Source organism: Triticum urartu, chromosome 2 (genome assembly GCF_003073215.2).
Source record: "Triticum urartu cultivar G1812 chromosome 2, Tu2.1, whole genome shotgun sequence".
Taxonomy (NCBI): Eukaryota; Viridiplantae; Streptophyta; class Magnoliopsida; order Poales; family Poaceae; genus Triticum; species Triticum urartu.
In genome coordinates, this window is record NC_053023.1 from 372225961 (window position 1) to 372242335 (window position 16375).

Sequence of the window (16375 nt, forward strand, 5' to 3'; positions counted from 1 at the left end):
TTGCTTATAATCGTTCATTGCATTCTACTACTAAGATGTGCCCTTTTGAAATTGTATATGGTTTCCTACCTCGTGCACCTATTGATTTGTTGCCTCTTCCATCTTCGGAGAAGGTTAATTTTGATGCTAAAGAATGTGCTGAATTTATTTTAAAAATGCATGAGTTAACTAAGGAAAACATTGAGCGTATGAATGCTAAATATAAACTTGCTGGAGATAAGGGTAGAAAAAATGTTGTGTTTGCACCTGGAGATCTTGTTTGGTTATATTTGCGTAAGGATAGATTTCCTAATTTGCGCAAATCAAAGCTAATGCCACGTGCTGATGGTCCTTTTACGGTGTTAGAGAAAATAAATGATAATGCATATAAACTTGAGCTGCCTGCAGATTTTGGGGTTAGTCCCACTTTTAACATTGCAGATTTGAAGCCTTATTTGGGTGAGGACGATGAACTTTCATCGAGGACGACTTCATTTCAAGAAGGGGAGGATGATGAGGACATCAATACCATTGTTACACCCACAGCCCCTGCTGCTATACATACTGGACCAATTACTAGAGCTCGCGCACGCCAATTGAATTATCAGGTACTTTCGTTTCTTGGTAACGATTCTAATGTTCATGAGAATATGATGTTGCCTAAATTGGATACATTTGTTTTGCTTACAAATGAAGGACCTAGCTTGGGCAAGAAATATGAACCTTGGAGCAAGTTCAAGCATGGAGATGATGGCATGCGCAAGTGGAACAAGAACGGAGTTACAAGTGATGATTCCAGGACTTTGAAGCCACCATAATGAGTGCATGAAGCATGGGACGAAATATACAAGATGCCACTTCATAAATTTCGTCCAGAGGCTATTTTAGGTGCTGCGTCACCTTATTATTGGGCCAGGCCCATGTATTTTCGAAGTACTTAAGTATAGGCTGTTTTTAGAGTCCGTATGTGTGGGGAAACAAGAGTTAGGGTTGGTTTCGGACCCCTCCACCAAGGGCCACGAAATTCCCCCTCTCTCCTCCATATATACAGCCCTTAGGGCATCGTTTAGACTTTGGGTTTTGTTTAGATTAAAAGTTTGCCATAGCTGCAACTTCGCGTACTTCATTTGTGTTCAACGACCAGACCAAGGCGTCACAGAACCCCACCTTGATCAATAAATTTTTCATCTTATATTCGCAATATCCAGATTGCAATCTCAGTTTCTTGCTTGTTCTTCGTTTGCTTGCAGGAAACAGACCCTCGTGGTCAGGTTGATCGTGCTCCGGCGTGGTCAATAACCCACGGAAGTTGGTTTAGCTATTGCTAAGGCGCGACGTCTCACCCGTTCGTAGTCGGACCGTCAAGGTCGACTCCCACAGAAAACGATAGCCACCATCTCATCGAAACATCGGGACACCTTTGCCTCTATCAAACCTAGCAAACCGTTAAAAAAGACCCTAGCAAACCGTTGTTTGGCTATGTTACCGCTTTCTCAGCCCCTTTTATATGTTGCTAGTTGTTGTTGTGGTGTAGTTTATTCCATGATGGGACATATCATGGGATATCACAATATCTCTTATTTAATTAATGCATCTATATATTGGTAAATGGTGGAACACTTGGCCTTTTTGCCTGGTGTTTTGTTCCATTCTTGTCACCCTAGTTCCCGTCATACTGGTGTTATGTTCCTTGATTTGCGTTCCTTACATGGTCGGGGTTTATGGGGCCCCCTTGATAGTTCGCTTTGAATAAAACTCTTCCAGCAAGGGCCAACTTTGGTTTTACCATTTGCCTAATAACAACTAAAATTTGCATGGGGGTAATTAACCCGATGATTCTTAATCAACAAACCGGACCATTGCTCCTCATGAGTGTTGGTCCAAAAGGGGTGGCCCGCAGGTCCAAAACGGCGAAACTTGAGCTCTAGTTTTACTCGTAGCTTGTCCCATCCGATCATGGCCTGACATGAGATACGCGCGGCTCCTGTCGGGGTGTCAGCACATCAGGAGGTATTGCTGGTTTTGTTTTACCATTGTCAAAATATCTTGTGCACCGGGATTCCGAGCTTGATCGGGGTGTCCCGAGATGGAGATTTTCCTCCACGGTTCGTGAGAGCTTGTAATGGACTAAGTTGGGACACCCCTGCATGGTTTAATCTTTTTGAGAGCCGTTCCCGCGGTTATGGGCAACATGGAAATTTATGATATCCGGTTGTAGTGAACCTGACACCAAATTCAAATAAAATACATGAACCGCATGTGGAACCATGATTATCTCTTTTCGACAAAGTTTGGGAAGAGAACGTGGTGGGGTTATGATTGCAACGTAAGTAGTTCAGGATCAATTCTTGATCATTACCAGTTTGGGACCATTATGCGTAGTCTCTCTTCTTATTCTTGTACTCGTAAGTTAGCCACTTAAACCTGCTTAGTGCTTGCCGCAACGTCACCACTTACCCATGCCATACCCATTTAAGCTTTGTTAGTTTTGACACAGTGGGTAATGAGATTGCTTAGTCCCCGTGGCTCACAGATTACTACAAACAAAGTTGCAGGTACCACTGATACAGACATAGGTGATGCAACCGAGCTCCAGTGGGAGTTTAACGAGGATCATGGGTGTTTCAACGTCTCGTCTCCAGACGATTAGTAGTCGCTCTTAGTCAGATAGATCTCGGGATCTGTAGCAGGGCTGGTTATGTCATTTTTGTTGGGTAACGTTGCATGGAAAACAAAAAATTTCTATGCACACGCAAGATCTATTCATGGAGATGCATAGCAACGAAGGGGGAGAGTGTGTCTAGATACCCTCTGTCGGTGTCAAAACCGGCGGATCTCGGGTAGGGGGTCCCGAACTGTGCGTCTAGGCGGATGGTAACAGGAGACAAGGGACATGATGTTTTTACCCAGGTTCGGGCCCTCTCGATGGAGGTAAAACCCTACTCCTACTTGATTAATATTGATGATATGGGTAGTACAAGAGTAGATCTACCACGAGATCAAGGAGGCTAAACCCTGGAAGCTAGCCTATGGTATGATTGTTGTATAATGAAGTTGTCCTACGGACTAGAACCCTCCGGTTTATATAGACACCGGATAGGGTTAGGGTTACACAGAGTCGGTTACAATGGTAGGAGATCTTGAATATCCGCATCGCCAAGCTTGCCTTCCACGCCAAGGAAAGTCCCATCCGGACACGGGACGAAGTCTTCAATCTTGTATCTTCATAGTCCTGGAGTCCGGCTGAAGGTATAGTCCGGCTACCCGAGCACCCCCTAATCCAGGACTCCCTCAGTAGCCCCTGAACCAGGCTTCAATGACGACGAGTCTGGCGCGCAGATTGTCTTCGGCATTGCAAGGTGGGTTCCTCCTCCAAGTCCTTCAAGAAGATTTTAAACACCAAGGATAGTGTCCGGCTCTGCAAAATAAGTTTCCCCATATTGCCATAGAGAGAATAATATCAACACAAATCTAATCTGCTGACGCATTCCGCAACGTGACATCATACTACGGCCAAGTCCTTTACTCGAATCGTTTTTACTTTTCCACCTCAGCACGTTTAGCGAGGCGGTTTCCTTGGCACGTCTTGTCAAAGCAGAGATCGTGTGCCCCCTTTTACGGGATTCTCATCAATACGGACGTGGGTAACCCAACTGCGCCATTTATCACGGCGCTTGGGAGCCAAGCGAGTTTTACTAGGCTGGTGGGGACGCACAACCGCATCCACCCATATAAGGGGATAAGGATCCACCTTTTTACCTACGCCTTCTTCCTCCTTTGCCTATCCATCTCCTGCGCACTCGAGCTCCAGCGCCCAAGCCCGCGCTTCCTACCTCAACCTCCTCCAGCAATGTCCGGAGCGGGAGGCAAGTGGATGGTCTCCTCCGTCACGGAGGGCCATGTCAAAAAGCTAAGGAAGGCCGGATACTTGTCCAAGGACATCGCGCACTGGCTTCCCGAGGAAGGGCAGCTTCTCCCCACCCCAAGGCCCCATGAGAGGGTAGTATTCCTTCCCCACTTCCTCCGCGGACTGGGTTTCCCACTCCACCCATTTGTCCGGGGGCTCATGTTCTACTATGGCCTGGATTACCACGATCTGGCCCCGAACTTCGTCCTCAACATCTCGGCGTTTATCGTCGTGTGCGAGGCTTTCCTCCGCATCCGCCCCCATTTCGGCCTCTGGCTCAAGACCTTCAACGTCAAGCCCAAGGTGGTGCGCGGCAGCCAGGCGGAGTGCGGAGGCGCCATGGCGGGCAAGATGGCCAACGTCCTATGGCTCGAGGGCTCCTTCATGGAGACCCTGAAGGGGTGGCAATCATGGTGGTTTTACATCACCGTGCCGCGCGATCCGAAATGGATCGCAGCCCCCGAGTTTCGATCCGGACCCCACACGCGGCTTATGTCCTAGAAAGAGACGGGCCTGTCGTGAGGCGATGAAAAAGAGGTGATCGGATTGCAGACATGCATCCAGTCCCTGGTGAGTAAGCCGATTAAAACTTGTCAATGTAGTCCAGGTTATGCTCGTCCGCCGGATCCTCCCGTGTCAACAACGGGGCTTTAATCTGTGGGAGTTCGACCCGGCGCAGCACCAAACCCTTAACCGGCTCTTCGACACGACGTATGAAGACGTCTGGAAGGTGCTAACCAAAGGCGCCGAGGCTCCCACATCTGCTTCCGAGGACCGCGGATACAGCTCACAGCGTCACGCTAGCGAGGTAAGCTATTTTCACCTTTTACAGGATGTTAAGTTTCTTCATAGTTTGACTCTATGTGGGATCTAAACTCCCTCACCTTTGGCAGGCTTGGCAGGCGCAGTCCGGATCGATTAACTGTCCGGCTCCCTTGCCCGAAGACCCAACCCCTGCTCTCCTAGTGAAGCTGCTGGTTCCGGCGCCTTATGTGGTGCCGGAGAAGAAGGCCAATAGGAAGAAGGCCACGGGGACTCGAAAGAGTACATGTAATGTGGTGGTGTCGGACTCATCATCCGACGAGTCCGAGACGCTCTCCTCCCGTGAGAACGAGGAGGAGGAAGAAGAACACTCTCCCCCTCCAGCGGGGGGAGGAAAGAAAAGGAAGGCCGCCCCAACGGGGGAGGCCGAACGGTCCAGGAAGAGGAAGACCCCTCCGCCGAACTACTCCCTCGACACCGAAGAGGACGAAGAGGAGTGGCTAGATAGGGCCAAGCGTCCGGCGAAATCGTAAGTATTCGGATATCAGAGTAACGCATGACGTTCCTTTGTTGCACAGCCTTCCCTAATGTCGAACATAATTATGCAGCCCGCCCCGGGCCGAACTCAACGAGTCGTCGAGCGGCTCCCTGGATTCATCGGACGTGAACTCAGTTCCGCCCGCTGTCTCCCCCCGCACTGCGGATGACGCCGAAGTGGCGTCGCAACGAGCTCCGGGGCAGGAGGAGGTGGTCCTGGAGGAGCCGCAAGGCGACCTCCCGGACTCCAGGAGTAAAGGGGACAAGACCCCCTAGGGCTCCAAGTCCGGCTTTGTGCCGGACACCGCGCCGGAATCTTCAACAGTTCCGGACTGCGGTAGGCGAACTCCTTCCAAGAGGAGCAAGCCTTCTGAGCCGGCAGCCTCCGTCCAACCGGAGGTGCCGGACAATCTGCTGGAGGTGCTTGACGGTGCCTCCATCGATGAGGAGCACCGTACTATTATGAGTACGGTGATCCAGAAGGTTCAGTCCGCCAAGAGCGGACTAAGTGAAGCTTGCGCTAGCCTTCTAATAGGCTTCGAGGTAAGTAAAAAATATGTAAGAATATAACCGCATAGACAGTAGCCCCTGATGCTCTATTTGGCGTTCGAAAAGAAAAGCCCAATAGAGGATCTATTAAATTTCGCAGGAGTCTAACAACAAAGAGTCAATATGCGTATGCAGGCTTCGCTGCTAGCCACTGCCGCACTGACTGCGGAGGTGGGTGCCCTGAAACAGGGACTCGAGCGGACCGAGAAGGAGCTCGGCCTTGCCAAGCGGCAGCTCGAGGAGAAAGAAGGTAAGAAATACCTTACAGAAAAAGTGCCTATAAAAAGACGTGATTGCAAAAAATAACAGGATTGTACTGCTTATTGTAGGGGCCACAACTAAGGTGGCGACCCTCAAGCAGGCGCTGTCCGAGGCCGAAAAGAAAGCGGCCACGGAGCGCACCGAGCGAGAGAAACTTGAGGCCCGGGTCGGCGAGGTGCAGCAAGAGTTTCAGGCTCTCATGAAAAAACATGAGAGTCTGGAGCTTGAGTCAAAGACGCAAGCGTCCGAGCTCGCGGCGGCCCTTGAGACTGCCAAGTCTGCCAAGGCCGAAGCCCAAAAGGCCCTCCAAGAGTTGGAGGAGATGAAAAAGATAGCAACGGATAAGGCATTCTTTATGCAAAGCAGAAATATAAAAGTAAACTACTTGTTACTTACCCGAATCCGGAGCTCTCCAGGGGCATTCGCAGATCTTCCCCGCAGCGTATCCGACGGCGCTGCATTCTACCAAGCTGAAGAGGGCAGCTCGATGGAGAAGGTGTTCTGGTCTCAGTATGCTGAGGCCGGACACCCTGTGCCCTTGAGCGACCAGCTGAAATAGCTGGTCGAGCTCCACAAGGTGGCCGAACAGGCCATGAAGGGCTTCATAGTTCGGCTGTGGCCTGGAGAGGCCCTGCCTGGGAGGTACTTCGGTCTGGTGCGGCGGCTGGTGGAGGCCTGTCCAAGGCTCGAGGTCATCAAGCGCTCTGTCTGCATCGAAGGTGCCCGTAGGGCCCTTGGCCGTGCAAAGGTGCACTGGGGTAAGCTGGACGGTGAGAAGCTTGTTAGGGACGGGCCGCCGCCAGGGAAGGAGCATCGCAAGCCCGAGAACTACTATAAGGATGTTCTTGCGGGTGCCCGCCTTGTGGCGGGTGAGTGTACCAAGGATGTAATTTGTGAATGAACTCGCTCGTGTTTATCCTGTGCGCTGAAAACTTGTTCATATGCGCTAAGCAATGCTTGTTGAATTTAAAATATTACTTTCTATGCGGCCGTTTATCAAAGAATTGAGAGATGGCCAGTCGTCGGCTTCTGCCCCCATGCCACTAGTGCTGGGGTGTTCGGGATAAACCTGAGCACTCTTTTCCCATAGTTGGGTCCTTCGAGGGAGGCGCTCAGCGCAACGAACCAGGCAATCGGACTATAATGCTTGAACACTCTCACTTAGCCATAGAACTCTATAATTTTAAATTTGGGCGAAGCCCCTAGTTCGGAAGACCGAGTTCGGGGCGCTATCCACGCCTTGGCCGGACAAAGCCGGCTCCTCGCTCGAAGCGGCATAAGTCTTTAGGGACTCGAAAAACCTCTCGAACAGCGACCGGTCTCTTGCCTCATCATGACAGTCAGTTTTAGCTTTCTCCACTGAGGTGCTTAACCCAGCTCAACTGGGCACAATCGCAGTGGTTCTCCTAGTGCTACCTTATCCGATATAGCGGAACGTAAGGCACCAAAACATAGGAGCCGGGCAAACCCAACTATTGACCCAAATCATGGTTCGGAGCCGATGCATATTGTGCTATAAGTTCGGGGTGCCGCACTTGTGAAAGTGTACGGGCTTCTCACACCATATTGAGGGGTACTGAAGCCCCTGGCGTGTTTGCCGTACCATGGTGTACGGGTGCAACATGTCATTTAATAAACATATATATGAAAGGAGGATAATGCAAAAAATAGACAAAAAGCTATGCATTGTTAATAGAAAGGCTGCTATCAAAGCAGAACGATACAAGTAGTGCGATAAGCAAAAGATATTGGGCTATTTAACATGTCCTGGCCAGGAGCAGGCCGCGGAATTGTATGCCAAAACAGGTATACTGCTCGTAACAGAGACCACCTGGGAGTTCCATAATGCGGCATGGCTTGTCTGCTTCCCTGGATCTTGCATCGTTTGTGCGGCAGTTGAATTGCCGAACAGGTCATCCGAAGTATGGAGTCCTGAAAGTAAGAGAAAATTAAAAAAAGAATTCGGCAGCCCCTAGTACGTTTCAAGCCGTATTTTGGGTTTGCCGTTATTGTGCCCCTTCCCCTGCGCCCATGGTATTTCAAGAGCGTAGTTATGTACGCGAGGCACTGGTTTCGCTATGTCGTGTGGGCTGGAGTTGGGGCCGCATTGCTACGCCTGCTCAGAACGTGCCAGGCGGTCTTGTTGTAGGTTACTCCGGGCGCGCTTGGCAGTGTCTGGCTTTTTAACGGCCGAACTGGAGAATTGCCTAAGAAGGCTGCTTTGTACTTCCGCTGCGAGGGCCACCGTGTGCTCCTCCGTACGGAGGGAGCGTTCAGTGTTTCCATTGACCGTGATTACTCCTCGAGGGCCTGGCATCTTGATCTCGAGATATGCGTAGTGCGGTACCGCATTGAACTTTGCAAATGCGGTTCGCCCGAGCAGGGCATGATAGCCACTGCGAAACGGGACTATATCAAAGATTAACTCTTCGCTTCGGAAATTGTCCGGGGACCCGAAGACCACTTCAAGTGTTACTGAGCCTGTACAGTTGGCCTCTAACACCTGGTATAACGCCTTTAAAGGTCGTTTTTGTGGGCTTAATCCTCGAGGGATCTATGCCCATTTTCCGCACTGTATCCTGGTAATGCAGGTTCATGCTACTTCCGCCGTCCATGAGGACTCTTGTGAGATGAAATCCGTTGATAATTGGGTCGAGAACCAATGCGGCGAAGCCGCCGTGACGGATTCTAGTGGGGTGGTCCCTTCGATCAAAAGTGATCGGGCAGGAGGACCATGGGTTGAACTTTGGGGCGACTGGCTCCATCGCGTATACGTCCCGTAGCGCACGCTTCCGCTGCCTCTTGGGAATGTGGGTTGCGTATATCATGTTCACCGTCCGCACTTGTGGGGGAAAACCCTTCTGTCCACTGTTGTTCGGCGGCCTGGGCTCCTCCTCGTCATCGCTATGCAGCCCCTTGTCTTTATTTTCGGCTCTTAGCTTTCCTGCCTGCTTGAACACCCAACAATCCTGTTGGTGTGATTGGCTGGCCTTTTGGGGGTGCCATGTATCTGGCACAAGCGGTCGAGTATTCGGTCCAAACTGGACGGGCCCTGAGTATTCTTTTTGAATGGCTTTTTCCGCTGACCGGATTTATAGCCTCTGAATCCGGCATTAACTGTCGTGTCTTCATTGCTGTCGCTGCTAACGCGGCGCTTTTGCTTATTCCGACATGTACTGCCACTTTTGTCCTTGGTATCCGAATTACCAGGGTTCTTTGCTAAGTTGTTACTGTGAGCTAGCCAGCTGTCTTCTCCCGCGCAAAAGCGGGTCATGAGTGTCGTGAGGGCTGCCATGGACTTCGGCTTTTCCTGTCCCAGGTGCCGGGCGAGCCACTCGTCGCGGATATTATGCTTGAAGGCTGCTAGGGCCTCTGCGTCCGGACAGTCGACTATCTGGTTTTTCTTTGTTAGGAACCGTGTCCAGAATTGCCTGGCCGATTCCTCTGGCTGCTGAATTATGTGGCTTAAGTCATCAGCATCCGGTGGTCGCACATAAGTGCCCTGGAAGTTGTCGAGGAATGCGGCTTCCAGGTCCTCCCAAGAACCGATTGAGTCTGCTGGCAAGCTGTTAAGACAATGCCGGGCCGGTCCCTTAAGTTTGAGCGGGAGGTATTTGATGGCGTGTAGATCATCGCCGCGGGCCATGTGGATATGGAGGAGATAATCCTCAATCCATACCGCAGGATCTGTTGTTCCATCATATGATTCGATGTTTACGGGTTTGAAATCCTCTGGGATTTTATGATCCATTACTTCTTCAGTGAGGCATAATGGGTGTGTGGCGCCTCTATACTGGGCTATATCATGACGCAGCTCGAAGGGGCTATGTCTGTTGTGTTCGGCCTGGCCGGATTTGTTGTATCTGGAATGAAGATCACCGTCACGTGCCGTGCGGCGCCTGCTCGATCCGTAGATCGATCTTGTTTGTCTTGCCTTGTCCTCCAGTACGTCTCGCAGGTCTGGCGCATTTTCCCATGCCTTGGTTGAACGGCGCCAGGGCATGGCTTGGGTGGAGGGCCGAGAGGCCTCTCTGTCGCGGCCGCGAGGTGGCCGGTCGGCCATGTCGTGCGCTGGTGATGTAGGTGCTTCCTCCTCTGATCGGGGTAGCGGCCTGCGCTTTGGGTAACTCTTGGAGGGGCGTTCGAGTTCGTACTCTTCGGCTACAAGGACTTCGGTCCATCTGTCAGCTAGCAAATCTTGATCAGCTCTAAACTGTTGCTGCTTTTTCTTGAGGCTGCTTGCCGTGGCTAAAAGCCTGTGTTTGAAACGCTCTTGTTCGGCGGGGTCCGATGGTACGACGAATTCGTCGTCGTCGAGGCTTGCCTCATCTTCGGAGGGAGGCATATAGTTATCATCCTCAACCTCTCGGTCTGCCGCTCTCTCATGAGGGCTGGCTTCTCCATCTTCCTGTGCCGAATCTTGCTGTAGGGGGTGTTCTTCGGCGCTATTCGGGGTAGTATTATCTCCCGTGCTAGAATCACCGTTTTTGCTTTGGCGGGATTTAGAGCGGCGCCGCTGACGCTGGCGCTTTGGCTGTTTCTTGGAGGTGTCATCCTCCGCTGTTCCATCGCCATCTCCATCTTTTGGAGTATCCACCATGTATATATCATATGACGAGGTGGCCTTCCAGCGCCCTACAGGTGCTGGTTCCTGTTCGTCTCCTGCATCGTCGTCCATACCGTCGATGTCTTCGGAGTCGATGTCAAGCATGTCGGTTAAATCGTTGACAGTGGCTACAAAGTGGGTGGTGGGTGGGCTTCGAATTTCTTCGTCGTCCGCATCCCATCCTTGCTGATCGTAGTCCGGCCATGCCTCTCCTGATAAAGAGAGAGACTTTAGTGATTTCAGGATGTCGCCGAAGGGCGAGTGCTGAAAGATGTCTGCTGCGGTGAACTCCATTATCGGCGCCCAATCGGATTCGATCGGTAGGGGCGCGGGGGGTTCGGAGTCCAAAGAGGAATCCGGATCCTCGGAGTCACGGGTCACGCAGAACGCGGGGCTGACGTTTGGCTTGATCCCCTTTGAGATCGTAGCCCTTGAGGTGACGTCCAGCCGCTCATCCTCAATTGGCGCAATAGGCTCCGGATTAAGGGTAGGAACCGGTGCGCGTGCGGCCTCCAGGGCACTGTTTGGCAGCAGAGCAAGATCATGCCTCTCAAAACAGTGCGGCGCGCTTGGCTGTGGCTCGAATCCATCGAAGATCAAATCCCCGCGGATGTCTGCCATGTATTTTAAGCTTCCAAACCTGACCTGATGGCCAGGGGCGTAGCTTTCGATTTGCTCCAGGTGGCCAAGCGAATTGGCCCGCAGTGCGAAGCCGCCGAAGACGAAGATCTGCCCGGGGAGAAAAGTCTCACCCTGGACCGCGTCGTCGTTGATGATCGAAGGAGCCATCGGGCCTAAAAGTGACAACACAGAGGAACTCTTAATGAAAGCACCAATGTCGGTGTCAAAACCGGCGGATCTCGGGTAGGGGGTCCCGAACTGTGCGTCTAGGCGGATGGTAACAGGAGACATGGGACACGATGTTTTTACCCAGGTTCGGGCCCTCTCGATGGAGGTAAAACCCTACTCCTGCTTGATTAATATTGATGATATGGGTAGTACAAGAGTAGATCTACCATGAGATCAAGGAGGCTAAACCCTAGAAGTTAGCCTATGGTATGATTGTTGTATAATGAAGTCGTCCTACGGACTAGAACCCTCCGGTTTATATAGACACCGGATAGGGTTAGGGTTACACAGAGTCGGTTACAATGGTAGGAGATCTTGAATATCCGCATCGCCAAGCTTGCCTTCCACGCCAAGGAAAGTCCCATCCGGACACGGGACGAAGTCTTCAATCTTGTATCTTCATAGTCCTGGAGTCCGGCTGAAGGTATAGTCCGGCTACCCAAACACCCCCTAATCCAGGACTCCCTCACCCTCGTAGACTGTAAGCGGAAGCGTTTCACAACACGGTTGATGTAGTCAAACTTTCTTCGCGATCCAACCGATGTAGTACCGAGCGTACGACACCTCCGCATTCTGCACACGTTCAGCTCAGTGACGTCCTCCACCTTCTTGATCCAGCAAGATGGTAAGGTAGTAGATGAGTTCCGGCAGCATGACGGTGTGGTGACGGTGACAGTAATGTGATCTTCCTAGGGCTTCGCCTAAGCACTACGAAAATATGACCAAGGGAGTAATATATATATATATATAGGACAGGGCTATTCTGTTACTAGTAACAGAATAATATTTTGTTACCCTCGGCTCGATATAGGCCCCGGTTGAATCTGGACATACCACCCACCCGACGCAACGCGATGCCGCCGCCGGCCGCTCGCCCCACCCTACCCGCGCGTTGCCGCCACCGGCCGGCCGCCCCTCCCTACCAGCGAGCTGCCGCCACCGGCCGGCTGCCCCTCCCTCCCCGCGCGCTGCCGCCACCAGCCGGTCGCCCCTCCCTACCAGCGAGCTGCTGCCGCCGACCGGCTACCCCTCCCTCCCCACGCGCTGCCGCCACTGGCCGCCCGCCCCTCCCTATCCGCGCACCACCGCCACCACGTCTGTTGTCGTCCTGCACCGCCCAGCCAACCTCCTTCCGCATAACCGATGACCTCCTTCCTCCAGCTTGCCGCCACCCACCCTCGGGTCCGTACGCCACCGCCCACCCCCAGGTCCGCGCACCGCTGGCCATCCCCGAATTCATGCGTCTCCGGCCATCCCCAGATCCTGCGCCACCAGCTGTCGCCTCCCACACACGCGCCACCTGCGGCTGTAGGGGGGAGCCGCGGGGTCGACATTGTTCCTATTGGCAGTACACCTGCACGCTCCGTCGTCAGTCACGAGAAGAGCTGCGTGCAGGGCACCCTCGATCCGTTCAACGATCTGGTAGCTGGCGTCCTGGTTCCTTCCCGGCATCCGTCGTACTGGTTCACGCACCATCGCCGTTGGTCTTTTTCCGGTTTGAGATAGTGAGCGCCACCTGGGAGGACTCTCTGTGAACAAGGCTGCACCATCGACGGCCTCCTCCACCAGTACGTCTACTGCCACCTCTTGATCGTAGTTCCTCTCCACCATTAGAAGCTCCATCCTCTCATCACCTATCTATCCCCATACATGCTAAAAATTTGATGGCAAAGCCGATGCAATTTTCATCCATTTTCTGAAGAAAACTGAACTTGGTCAGAGTAAGAACAACTTCAGTTGATGATTGCGGGTTGTGTTTGGAGCTGGATGTGTTTGGAGCTGCTCCACTATATTTCTTTATTGGTTCAACAAGATAATTGCTCTAGATTTCATTTTCTAATATAATGTTAAAAGTCCACTAGATGGAAAATTCTCTGTGTTAGCTACATCAGTACTGCTCAATAGTACGACAAGTAGCAGTACTAATTAGTACAACTTACACAATATTAGTACCGATCAGTACTATTCTTAATGTTAAAAGTAACATCCATATAGTACTGATGAGTTGTACTGACAAGGATGCCGTCTACAATTCTGAACTTATTGTTGAGTCGTACAAGTACCGATTCAAATGGGAAGCAAGTGTCACATGAATCCTTAATTGAATTGGAAGCAAGGTTGTAATGAGACCCTGGAAAATCACTATTTATTTTATCCTTGGTTCTTAGAAAAGCATGGAAACAATTCTCTGTGTGTTAGAGTATCAGTTCATGTGGATAAGAACATGTTTCCTATATGAAAAAAATATTATCAGTTCAATGTGTATTTTGTCATTAGTTCATACATAACAGTCGTAAAAAATATTTTGATGTGTGTTAGAGAGAGCTCGACTTTATATTATATGGTAGCTCACTCATTGCACGATTGCACAGCAGTTTGGCAAGAAAATTCACATCAGTTCAGGGGCGCCTGCATCACGACCTCGCCGTGTCACCATAATCTCTCCTTGATTCGCCACCGGACGAGCCCCTCCTCACACTTTGGCAAGCTGTCACTTCTTGCTCCTGTGACTGGATCCCGTCTACTTCTCTAGGCCTAGAAGTTCTTGCTATTTCCCTGCAACAAAAAAACAATTCTATAAATTTGCTCCTGATTTCATTTAGTTCATGCTGCTTTTAATTGAAAATCTCATTTTGTGATTGATTAAATTTTCGAGCACCATACTCCCATGATGTAGGTCTACCGTATTCCATTGCTGGACTATGCCTTCTACCGACAGCCCCAGAACAAACCTCAAGTCTCATACTTGTTCCTATTTTTTGCAGGATGCAGCAAAAAGCAAGATTCACAAGTTCATCTTATGGATGCTTTTCAGTACATCTACTTCCCGTTGGTAAGTCAAATTTATTCTCTGCTTCCATCTTCCTATAGCACAAACATGTGCTTGTGGTTATGCCTGATAATGATGTTGTACACAAAATGGCTTATGGGATATGAGGATAATGTGTATACAAAATGATTTTTGGTTAATATTTTGTATGATACATTTGACAGAAAATATTCCTGTTATTTGTGAAGTTTATACAACTCTTCTATCATCATAGCTTATTCATGTTGGTAGTCCAGGTGCAAACACAAAATTAAGTTTGTGTGCATCTACAGGGAAGGTTCGCCTACAAAATATAGTTCACTTCGGTTAAAAAAAGTAAATTTTACATAAAAATGTGCTTGAAAGTTCAACTACAGTCACAAAGAAAGTTTGTACACTTTATTTTCAGGAGTGTACATCTTGCGCGTGCTGCTACTAATCTCAACTTATTGTCCAGTCATACTAGTACTGATGAATATCGAATTGATGAAAAATGTAGTATTACATGATATTGTAGTACAAGACAATGCACATGATAATGCTCAGGCTTGATGGTTAGATATTGTAGTCTCATAAATATGTGATAATGCTGCCATGATCTATTAGATAACTCATCTCAGCATGATAATGCTGCCATGATTTATATAATTTTGTAAAGAAGATCTATATGTGCAAGTTATCTGATAAAAGAAAGAAGAAAATCCAATTGCAAATTTAGTGAAACATGTGTACCTTGAGAAAAGTTTACAAAATAAATGCTAGGAGGTTCATTTCGTGTTCGTTTAAATGTCTTCAGTGCAAATGTGGAGGGCCGGTAAGTTCTACTACCAGTCTACGCCAAGTTCAGGGGCATTGCCACTAATGGAAAGGACAATGAATAAACGATGTTGGATCATAGGTCGAAGGAGGCCGGGTCAAGGCACCATGACTGGTTGTTGTTGTATCTTAGTGTCGTGCTTGTTGATGTGTTGACTAGCAGATCAATATATATGCATGTTGTTTGCTTTTGACATGGTAAAAATAAACTATTGGTACAAATTCTAGTTTCTATATGACAAAAGTTCATTAAGAAAAAAATCAGTTCAATGGATACGTTGTATCTGTTTATCACATATACTTGCGAAAGAGTTCAAAATGTTCTTCCCTTTCTGGAAATTACATGTGATTATTCATTTATTTTTAGGCCATACAAACAACAATAACTCATTAGTCTTGTATGGCTGAATTTCTTTTCATTTGCTCGTATAACTGGAATGCATCTTTGCTTGTATTATCTCTTGTAACACTAAGATATATTTTTCATGTTGGCATGTCTTTAGGAGTGCCCTGGCCGATCACAGCCACCACCGCAGGCCGTTCAACGCCACCTCCGCAGGCGGTTCATCGCAAAAACACCGACCTGGATCCCGCTGGTTCCACCAGCAACGCCCGTTCGAGCACGTCGTCACTCTCCTGCTGCAGCGTGGCTCAGCTACTGCACTTGGTGGAGGTCAGAGCCTTTCCTCTAGTTTCCCCTAGTTTTGAACTTCATGGATCCTTAGTGCCTGAAAACATTGAACTTGCCGATCCTTCCTTCCTAAGGAAGATGCATTCTGGGTATATCAAAAGCCTACTGGAGGAGTCACGGGGTCGAGGACCTCCTGCTTAACAGTACAACTCCTTGTTTTGTGGCCGATCACTCAAGGAGCTGAGTGCAGGCCGCAGTAAGTACATGAGTACTAATATTAGGATATGTGTGGTCCCAGTAAGTACATGAGTACTAATTAGCAAGTTTGATTGCTTCTGAAAACTGAAAATGTCAGCTTGTACTGATGCATTCAAAAAACGTGTTGTGTGTTTTCAGGAAAAAAACATTTGTCGGGTTTTTGGTGGCCAAGTATTATTGATATGGAGATGAATAACTATGCGGATGCGCTCCTATTGTTTTTCTGGAAAAAAACAAGATGCCATGTTTTTTACTTTATGAGCTTTCCAATTTGCATACTTCAAAGTTGCTGCTTGCTCCCACCCATGAATTGTGTAATTTCAATGGGTGTCGTCGAGCATGTTCGGAAGTATGCCCTTCATGCAAAAGTGTGAAGTTTTGTTAGTATTTTTTATATTTCATTTGACAGAG

General features: G+C 49.4%; 1 long non-coding RNA gene across 1 annotated transcript; it reads left to right on the forward strand.

Moving 5' to 3' along the window:
• Positions 1 to 12767: 12767 nt before the first annotated feature.
• LOC125541559 lies at positions 12768 to 15642 on the forward strand. The gene is made up of 3 exons (XR_007297591.1): positions 12768 to 13018; positions 14216 to 14283; positions 15056 to 15642. It is a non-coding gene; the product is annotated as an uncharacterized LOC125541559 (long non-coding RNA).
• The last annotated feature ends 733 nt before the right edge of the window (positions 15643 to 16375 follow it).